The sequence below is a fragment of the Corvus hawaiiensis genome, chromosome 14 (genome assembly GCF_020740725.1).
Source record: "Corvus hawaiiensis isolate bCorHaw1 chromosome 14, bCorHaw1.pri.cur, whole genome shotgun sequence".
NCBI classification, from domain to species: domain Eukaryota; kingdom Metazoa; phylum Chordata; class Aves; order Passeriformes; family Corvidae; genus Corvus; species Corvus hawaiiensis.
The window spans coordinates 21,976,528-21,986,901 of record NC_063226.1 but is presented as its reverse complement, the minus strand read 5'-3'; the positions used below and the strand labels follow the sequence as shown (position 1 = coordinate 21,986,901).

Here is a 10,374-nt window from a genome sequence, read left to right as displayed (position 1 = left end):
GGCTGAGGCGGAAAATCCTGCCCCGAAATAGCCCCGGGTTTATGGGATTGTCGTTGTGCCCCGCATGGAGCCCCAGTTATGTCCCGCATCGATTCCCAGGTGTAGCCCCCCTGGCTTTGAAAAGGACACGGAGGAGCTGGAGCGTGTCCAGCGATTTGTGAAAGGGCTGGGGAAGATGTGTGAGAACGGCTGGGGGAGCTGGGTTTGTTTAATCCCGAGGAAGATGAGAGCAAAGATACAGCAAAAACACTGCTTAAAGGGCTGGCTGGGGGTGTTACACTGACTTCTGTTAAAAACGTTTCAAGCTACAGGTCAGCTACAGCTCTGCTTTGCCGTAAGGACAGAAAAGTCAGGAGAAACACTAGGTGGTTTTTAAAAATGACTTCTTTTACCTTTAGGAGAGTGTATTACGTTTAAGAAGATGAACACAGATGGCCTTGGATGTGACACTTCATGGAAATAAGATGCAAAAAGTATTCCAGGGCATGAAATCTTCCCATCTTTTCAGGTACAATTTCCATAGGTTATACCATGATAAAAGCAGCTCTTCTGTATCCTGGGGTCTTGCTTTAAAATTGCTATTTCAGGTTAGCCACCACCACTTTTTTCCTTTCAGCGAAGCCTTTTTCAGCAAGAAAAGCTGATTCTTCAGTCCTGGGATGCAGAGTGTGTTGTCTGTCACTGGGGTTTTATCCTCATGCTGAGTTTGGACTGCCTGGCCAAAGGACAGAGATCTTGTCTTCTCTCACATTTGGTGAAGTGCAGCTCAAGTGATCCTGGAACAGAGGAACTCTGTGCTGATCTATGCATTTAATATAAAGAAGGATTAGTCAGCATGAGATGGGTGCAGGAGAGTAATAAATGCATTGATGCAGTGGAGTGTAAAGCAGAGTGGAATACACAGCTCTGCCTACACATTGTACCAGTTTTAGGATTCAGTTGTTTGCTGAATGGGCTGCTTGGGGCTGGCCCTTTTCCTCTGGTTTGCTGCAAGAAATTAAAATAATTTACATGGGATCAACATTTCTTTTACCTTTTCTGTGCACACAAACGAGAGCAGTGATCAGAGAGGTGTGTGAGTGGAAGGGGAATTATCCCACTGCAGGAGGTGGGAGTCAGCTGAATGCCAGGAGCCCTGGCTGCCAACCCCATGGAGGCAGGAATCCGGAATTATGGAATTATGGAATTATGTGCAGTTTAGATCAGCCAAACCTGCCTTGTGTCCTAAACCTCTCCAGCCCAGAGGTTCACCTTGCATTGGCTGCTTTCCTTGTCAGGAAGATAACACAGCAAACCATCTCTCCAGCAGCCAGGCTGAGGGAGATGAGCATCTGGAAGGGTCTAGAAGATAACGTCAGAGATTTCATGCTCTGGGTTATAAACCGTGGGGAAACAGGGCTGGGAGAAACATTACCTTTTCTTTAAAATTCTAATCATCATGCACAGAGAATAACACAGAATAACTGAGAATAACACTGATCCCCACAGCTCCCACTAAATGCTTTGATTATTTATCATTGCCCATTTTTTATGGAAACAGTTGACATTAGATTATTAGTGACCTGGGTGGTATTTGATCTTTTTTTTCCCTGGAGGTTAAAGACTTTGTAGTTTCCTGTTCCAGGTCCTTTTTAAAATTCATTTTAGAGCGTGAAAAATATATTGTTCCATCAAGTTTATTTCTCTGACATTTATTCAGTGCAGAGTGTGATCCTAATATTAAAGGTTTTTGATTTGAAGCCCAGGATACAGACAAGGCTTTTCAGTGGTCTTCCCTAAAACAGGATGTTTCATCCCTGCTCCCCTGCTGGTGCCTGGGAAGTTAATATGTTGGAACAGCATAATTATTTGAAGGAGTATTTGTTTTTCAAGGATTTGGGGGTGATATTAGATGGCTCAGCCCGGTTGTGTCACAAGGTATTAAGGTTTCTGCCCGCTAATGTCATGGAGCTGGGCCTCTATAGAGCCATAAATAATATTGTGTGAGAGCCAGTGACAGACTTTTACTCCAGCTCAACTCTTTATCATATGTTATATTAAATTTAAACACAATTGTTGAATTCCTTGGTGTGGGCAAATGCTTTTTGATGTCTCCTTCTATTAAAGTTGTAACATCCCTTTTAGCCAGAGGGCTGCATGGAACTCCTGCTTGCTAGGTGTGTTTCTCAAATAATCAGCCTCTCATTAATGATGCCAGCAGAATTAATTGGGCTGTCACCACGAGGTTGGGTATCCAGTTGGGAATTATGGGGTGAGGCCAGTGGAATTAAGCTGATGGTGGGGAAAGTTCATGGGGCTCAATAATGAGATGCTCATAGGCATTGTTCTGTAGGAAAAGGCAGTTTGAGGCTGGAGCATTTTTTTTAACTCTGCAAATATGAAGAATGAATGCAAGAACTCTTAGGAAATTTGAAAGCATTTGTTGACAATTTAAGATACAGTCAAGGTTTTCCTCTTTATCAGCACAGAAAGTACTGCCAAGGAGCCCCCAGACACCATAAATCATCCAGGAGAGTGGAGAGGCTGGAAAGATTACAAAGGAAATGCTCTGGGGCAGGCAGCATGCTAGGAAGTCATTGTTTAGGGCCTGCTGTATTTAAAATGGTCATTTCAGCTGCCATTAACTCCCATCTCTAATTAGAAAATGGATTGATCTTTGCCTAAAGTTGCTGGAGACTGGCAGGTGTCCCTGGCAGATCAGAGCTCTGCATCCAAATGAGATAGGGAACGTGTCCACTGAGGTTCAGACAGGAAAAAAAGCATTAAAAATCCATATTTGTAGGCAGCTGTTGTTAATTTTCCTTTGGGTTTGGTGTAGGAAACAACATTCCGGTCAGCAAGGCCACGCTCTGCCTTCCTGATTTTCCTTGTGCCTTCAGCTGGATAAATATCCTTCCTCACCTTGTCCTAAGGAGGTGGTAAAGAGCAAATTTTTCCCTTCGTCCTTTGGTGCCTTTCAGTGCAGACTGCAGATTTCCCTGCGAGTCCTCTCTTCTTACGGTAGCAGGAATTTCAATAACCCGATGGGAAAACATCTGAAAATGCAATAAAGTTCCATTAGGCAGCATTATCCAATATCCATTCACAGGGATAGATCTCCATTTATATGGAAGCATCCAGATCCTCACCAGACACTGAATTTCTAAATCACACCTTCCCCAACAGCCTTAATCTTTTGTGTCTGAATAAATCAGTGCTGCTTTACAGCAGCAGCCTGGGAAAATCCCCAGATCCTCCTGCTGCTGGGGACACACAGAGGGGCTGCTTTCTAGCTCAGTTTGGTTCCTTGTGTGCAGGTTTGCATCAGTTCTTTTTAACTTTCCCCCATGAAGAGTTATTGTTGTTTTTCCAAGGAATATTGTATTCCCACGGATGGACAACCTGCACATGACATTAATTCATGGGAAAGAGGAGAATCGGAAACCCATCGAGTTGAGGCTTGAGATTTCCTTCATTTTCCTCTCTCCCTTTATTATTTTTGCTTAATGATCTCCCTGTGGCCTATCCTGCTGAATTCACGGTGTGTTGCTGTGGGAAGAGCTTCCAAAGGGATCAGCAAAGGCACCCCGTGCTCTTGGCAGATCAATACTGGACTTATTTATCCATCTGCTTTGGTAATAAGTTGACTCTTTTGGGAATCTTTCAGGATTGACTTCGAACTGATGAGTTATTTTGACAGCTCAGCAAATGCTTTAATTTAGAAATTGCAGCTTTTCATACTCCCACTGTGTTTAACCCATCATGGTATAAAACCCCAGAATTTATTTGTTCCTCAGCCAATTTGTTGCAGTTTTGAAGTGCCCCACACATGCTGCGGGTCATATTAGCAAGCATTTTCTGTTTTCCTTTCCAGTCCTTTGCTAGTGGAATATTATTTCTACTGCAGAAGGTGGATTGATTTTGTAGTTCAGAGGACCTTTATAATCTGTTCTGAGCTTAAGCTCATTTCTCATGGCCCTGGAGGAAGGAACATCAATGTTGCTCTGAGCATTTCCCCTCTGGGAAGGAGGTGAGTTGTTTTAGGTGACTGTAGTTTTGGGGGAGAAAACTTCTCACTTCATTTTCTGGGACTGTTTGGTAACTCAGAAAACGAGCATTAATTTGAAGTTGGGCAACCAGTTTTGTGTGTAGGTATTTGAGGACTCCAGTGTCCTAATCTAAGGCAGATCTTCTCAATAAATGTAGCCCCTATAATCTTAAGCAGTGATTTTACCTGTGGGCCAGACAAACCCCTTGGTGCTTTCTGGAACATTCCTCAGGTGTCTGTGCAGAGTAATGCTGCAGCTACTGAGTAAACCTCTGGTTATGAACAGAATAACTGTTAAATTGTTAACTCTCAACTCCCATTAATAGAATGGCCTTCAGGTGTCAATTTTGGTCCCAAATAATTTTGGGCTTTTAAGAGTTCCTGTTAGACTTATGAACATGCATATGCCTAAAATGTCCTTAAAAGCCAATTAAGGGTACATATGGGAACACAATTTATACTGACTCATATAATTTTGAAGAACATTTAAAACATTGATTATTCTCCAAAGACAGGTAAAATAAGGATTGGTGCTGGGAAATCAAAAGCACAACGAGCAAATGACTCCTGTAAGGTCAGACAGAGTGACAGCCTGGATTCGCATCGTGGCACTTCTTGCTGTGACAGATGCACCTTGTTATTCATTACCTTTCTCATTATTAACCTTTGATAATGTAAAATTGTCTAATTGCTTGTGTTATCCTTTGGAGTGAATCACCTCTCCGTGGCATCCTCAAGATGAGAACTTCACAAGTCCTGTGCTTTTCCCCCAAGGTTCCTAAGCTCACTGGTGGATATTTATGAAATAATTGGGCTCCATTTGAGTTGCTGAACCACCCACAGAGGGAGAGGATTGACAGGAGGAAGCTGCCACTGAGTTTGGCAGGCAGGTGAAATGCTGCCATGCCCAGGAGATCCCCAGAGTGTGGGGATGAAAGGGGATTTCAGAGTGCAGAGCCTCACAAACTCTGTCAGACCCAGTTATCGTCTCCTTGTGGGAACCACAGAGATCCCTCCTCTCTGCTTGAGATGCCTGGGCACAGCCACGCTCATAATCCTTTCCATCTGATGTCATATTGCTCTTTGCTGGCAGAGCTGGGAGAGGGAGGGCTCTCCAGAAGGAAAAAGGAAGGAAATCAAGCCCAGGCTTTTTGGGTTTGAGACATTCAGCTGAGCTCCTGCTCCGCTTGGGGCCGTGCAGGGAGAGCAGAGGCTGATTCCTCCTGACTCCATCCATAGGCACAGGATTTCCTGATCTCTGTGTTCCCAGCCTTCCTCTCTGAGAGCTGCCAGCCCAGATCCACATCCACAAGTGCCACTGGACCTTCTCGAGCTGTTTATTGAATTTCTGGAAGTATCAGAAAAGCGTTAAACCGACAGACTTGGCTCAGCCCAGGCGTGGACCCTGGAGTAAATCCTCCTATCCCATGCCAGGAGACCAAGGCTCCAGCAGAAAAGGAACTTGATGATCTGATTCTAATTAGTTTCTTGATTTAATGGCAGTAATTTTACTTTCATGATGGTTGCCATTGCCCCAGCTAGCAGGAATAATAGGCTTGGTTTCCTCAAAGGCTCATTTATGATGCAACCTCTGTTGAATCTTAAGCAATAACAAGCAGAAGCCCATAGTTACTTCAAAATTATGGGATTTAGATGGTTAAAAATGTCATGTTCTCTCACCTGAGGTTGTTGACTGGGAATTGGCAGTGGAAGAAAACGAACAATCATAAAATTAAAATATAGTTGGAGTTGACTCCATTTCCTTCTAAGATGATCTTTTTGTTTCCTTGCTGATTTAAACACCTGCAAGTTAAAGTCCCCATAAAACCAGAAATGGGCAAACTGAATTTTTAAGGCAATTAAACAGCATGGGATGTGATGTGTTTACACCAGTATAAAGCCAGAATGACTCCACAGCAGATAATTAAAAACAGGGGAAACAAATGGACTGATCTTAATGACCTAATAGGGGAAGTGTCATTAAAGTAACATTCAGTTTTGGTTACCTGAACCAAAAATGCTGTCAAAAATTACACCTGAGCTGCAGAGCTATCAAAACTTGTAGCCTCAGTTGTTTTCCTTTCTAACTTGTAAAAATTTCGCTCTCCACAGCTGGATTAGACTTGGATTAGGGATCTTCACTTCCCCCCCTCCGTGATTTGCACAATCCATGGATGGATTCAGCTGGGGACAGTTGTCTGAAGGTTTTGCCTGCTTTGAGCTCCCTGTCAAGCTTCATTCCCTCCATTAAGGGTATATCTACCTCCCCCTGCCTTTGTCCTGCATTACATGGAATTTCCCATTATTATTTCTTGCACCGATTTACCTTTCTGAATTCTTCAAACTCAGGAATGCTTACAGCTCTGAGGCCTTGAGCTTTCCAATTCCTCATTCACAGAACACCTGCTGACTCCTGTGATAACTCAAAAGCCTCTGCTGGATTGTTCCTGAATTTTGAAAAGCAGAATACATTTACAGTATACCCTTAACTCTCCTTTCTTCTTCTCTTAGTTATGAATAATAATACTCCAGACTCGGATCCACTGCATACTTATTTACATGCTAAGGTGTATCCATATGTGTAGTGCCTTGGGAACAGCTGATTAAAGGAAAGCCAAATTGATTCAATGTTACATTTTCTGTTCATGAAATATTTGAAGTATAGAATGTTTGAATATTTAATTGTTCATTAAATATCTGAAGTAAAATACTTGTAAAGAACATATGAAGATGCATTTTGATGAAGGTTGTAATGGAAATATGTAAATGGAGAAAACATACACTGGAATGTGCTGATTGTTTTAATTTAAAAATGAAGTGTGAAGATGTATTTCTATTCTGTCAGGAACTGGTGCTCAAATGTTCTGGAAGCCTCACAGATCCTGAGCACGTTCCCATCATGTACAGCCACAGATACACAGAATTAGTGGAGTGAAGAGCTGCTCTGTTTGCAGAGCTCTGTGACAAGCAGCCCCAGTGTCTCCAACAACGGATTACCCTAAAGTACAGACAGAAACACGGCAAAGAACAAATCACAGAGCAGAGAGTGAGATATGAAAGCCATAATTCAGCCCCCAAGCTGACAGAGCTGGATGAGCCAGTGAAGCTGTGGCACCATTAGCATGGAACAGGAGCTGCTCTGGGTGGTTAAATGCATTCTACCCCAACAAAACTGCTTGTCCTTACAGCAGGGCCTCATCACTGGGGGCCCTGGCAGCAGCAGGGAGCATCAAACACTGGCCTTGTGTCTAAAAACTCAGAAGTCCAGATAAAGTGACCTTGATCTAGGCTGGGAGAATCCCAGGAGTTGCAGGAGTTTTATTAAAACTTAAAAGCGAGGCTGCTGTTTAAACTTTATTCTCTTCCCTCCCCAAATAAAGGAAATATTGACAAAATCTGTGGCTGGCTGGGCCAGCTGGGGGCACCTCCGTGGAGTGCTGCCTTGCTGGCTCTTCATTATTCATTTTGCATGTTTGTTATTGAAGAGGAAGAATTACAGGTGTCTTGAGAGCCATCTGTGTTCATCTTTGGGATAAAAGACACCGTCCTAATGGCAAAAAAAGTCATTTAAAAATTACCCACTTGGCTTTTCTGTTCTGATGGCAAAGCAGAGTTGGAGCTGAGCTGGAGCATGTGATGTTTTTAACAGAAGTTACTGAAACACTCCCTGGCCAGCCCTTTAACCAATGTTTTTGCAATGATTTCTGATTTTTGATGTAAGGCTTGTGTAACAGGCATGGCTTGGCGTGGGAGGCCTGGCAAGGAAAGCTCCTGGTGTTCCTATTTAGAATCTGCTTTGCTGTCCCCTAACCCCAGCCACAGACAGAGCTGATGGCCTGGGCTGGGCATTGGTCACAAACCCCGTGCAGTGCCAGTAAAATGTTCAGTATTCTGGTTTGATGAGGCTCAGGGGGTGCCTGTGCTTGGGCCACTGAGACAAAACTGATACAGGAGCAAAGACGTTGTGTCAGGCTGTTCCTGGGCCAGTCCTAGGGCTAAAATAGGCAGCTTAGGTCTCAGGAGCATAAGGAGATTAGTGTCCAAGTGTAAGGTCGGGAATAGCAGCACATCCCTGATTTGCCGAGCTATGGATTGGGCTGGGGAGGTGAAGGGAATTTCCCCAGTTCAAGGAAAGTTTGTAACAAAATGTGATTTATGATGCTCCTCACCCTGTCCTCTGCTGACAGGGCATCTCTCCATCATTTATCGTTTTTCCATGGGCAGAAATTCCATGTTTGAAAGCCAGAATGGGTTCTGATCTGTCTTTTACAGCCTGCCAAAATAAACCCCCAGATCCAAACAACCCCACATCAACCCTCCCATCTTCTCAATGATGAAGTCATTGAACAGTTCTCATGTTCACATTTTAATGCTGAGGCTTGAATCCATGTGTATTTATTAACGACAACATACTAACAACAGTTTTAATTGGAAGCACCCCTTCTAAAGGCAGAGCACTTCTGATGTGAAGGAAACCAAGGATATCAGAGTGCTTCCAAAGCTGTCAGCATCCTGCTTCCCACCAGGAGAGTTAAATTCCATTACATAAAACCTATTGCTGTGCTTCTCCCCGAGCTTCATCTCTGCCTGTCTCCAGCTGGATGCTCAGAGGAGTTGCTGGGTAATTTACTCAGTCAAATGTGCATTTAAGGCTTCAATTGCTTCTTTGAGGTAGAGCCCCCTCATTCTGCATTTCACAGAGAAACAATAGAGAACTGAAGAGGTAAAATTTAGTGCTTAAAAATGTGCTTTGCAGTCCTGGTTAACCCTCAGATTGTCCACATCTCTGTAATCCTTTACATTTACAGAAACGTGGTAGAGTTAATGAGTGTCATGATATTTTTTGTCATCCTTCCCAAGAAACTTTGTCTTCCAGGAGAACCTGAAGCACCAGCAGTGCTGTCAGCCATGTGGAGCCCAGTCTGCCTCTGGATTTTTTTATGGATGTATCATAATGCAGCCAGGATTCTGCTCAGCCACCTGAAAACGTTCAGCAAGATCAGCTTCAACATTTGTTTTCTCTCTCTTGATTCATGAAAGGAGAAATCCTGCCCTGGCTGCCTCGGATGGATGATGACTGTGCAGGGATGAGATGCTCCAGAGCATTGTTATCACAGTGAAATATGGGGGTTTTGGTGGTGGTAGGAATTACTTTTATTTATGTAGCAGAACCCCCTAAGAATGTGAGGCTGTTTGTTGTATCAGCTGTGCTCGCCATGAAGAAACAATTCTGTGCTCCCTGTGATAAACCTGAAGCCATTGTTTTAAAAGATGGGCTGGGCCTGCATTTCAGAGGGGGAGAATCCACTGGGGAATTTTAATTGCTCAGACATTGAGGAGAGATAAAAAAGGTCGTGGTTGTGTTTTACAGCACATTTTGCTTTCCTTGCTTGAGATTTTTCATCCTGATGATAGAAGCTTCCTTTTGAAGCAAAATTTCTCTCTTCCCCAATGTATCCACTTGGGAGATTTCAGCCTCTGGGCTGCTTGATAATGGGATTGCAGATGTTTGCTTTTTTAAACAGATTACTGAGGTGGCTGAATGCTAGTTTGAGATTTAACAGTTGTTATTAGGCCTCATCTTCCTGCAGGTCTGTGATGGGAATTTCAGTTTAATCACTGCAACTTCGAGTTATGAAGTTCAGCTAAAATAACTATTTGCAATTATGTGGCTGGAGCCTCCTGAGAGAGCTAAAACTCACCTCAGACTGGGATTCAGTAAACAAATTTCTCGGCCCTTCCCTTTCCTTTCCTTCCAGGATCCTTCTCTACAGGAGCTCAGGTGCTTTAACACCTCTCTTGCTCAGGAAAGGTGTCCAAGGCCAGGTTGGACAGGGCTTGGAGCAACCTGGGATAGTGGGAAGTGTCCCTGTTGTGGAGACAGCCAGGAAACACAGAGCATTTCACTCTGGGAGACCTTCAGGAGCCCTTAGCAAGGGATTTACAATTATTTTACTTTAAAATGTGACTTGGTTAAACTTCCTGGATGGTTATCCCCGCTCACCTGAATGGGGAAAATTCAGAAAAAATTCAGCTTCTTTGATGGAAGCTGTGGTGGATTCCCCCCATTTCCCTCTCTGCTCACTGTAATGTGTTTTGCTCATTCCTTTTGGGATCTGAAGGAAACTCTGCCTGTTGGAGCAGGTTCCACCTGAGCAGAATGAGAAATGCTTGCAAAGCGCTCAGTGACTGCCCCACACCTGGAATTAACACCTCTGGAGAACGAGACTGAGCAACACCCTCAGCCTCAATAAAACTCAAGGCCATTTTCTCCACATAACAGTGAAAAGTGAGGAGCACTCCCTGCTGCCCCGTGGAAAATGGGACGTTCTTTAAGTGTGGGAAGG

General features: G+C 43.7%; 1 long non-coding RNA gene across 1 annotated transcript; it reads left to right on the top strand.

The window, feature by feature from the left end:
* The first annotated feature begins 37 nt into the window (after positions 1-37).
* Positions 38-787, top strand: LOC125332982. Its single transcript, XR_007206706.1, has 3 exons — positions 38-311; positions 399-508; positions 617-787. It is a non-coding gene; the product is annotated as an uncharacterized LOC125332982 (long non-coding RNA).
* The last annotated feature ends 9,587 nt before the right edge of the window (positions 788-10,374 follow it).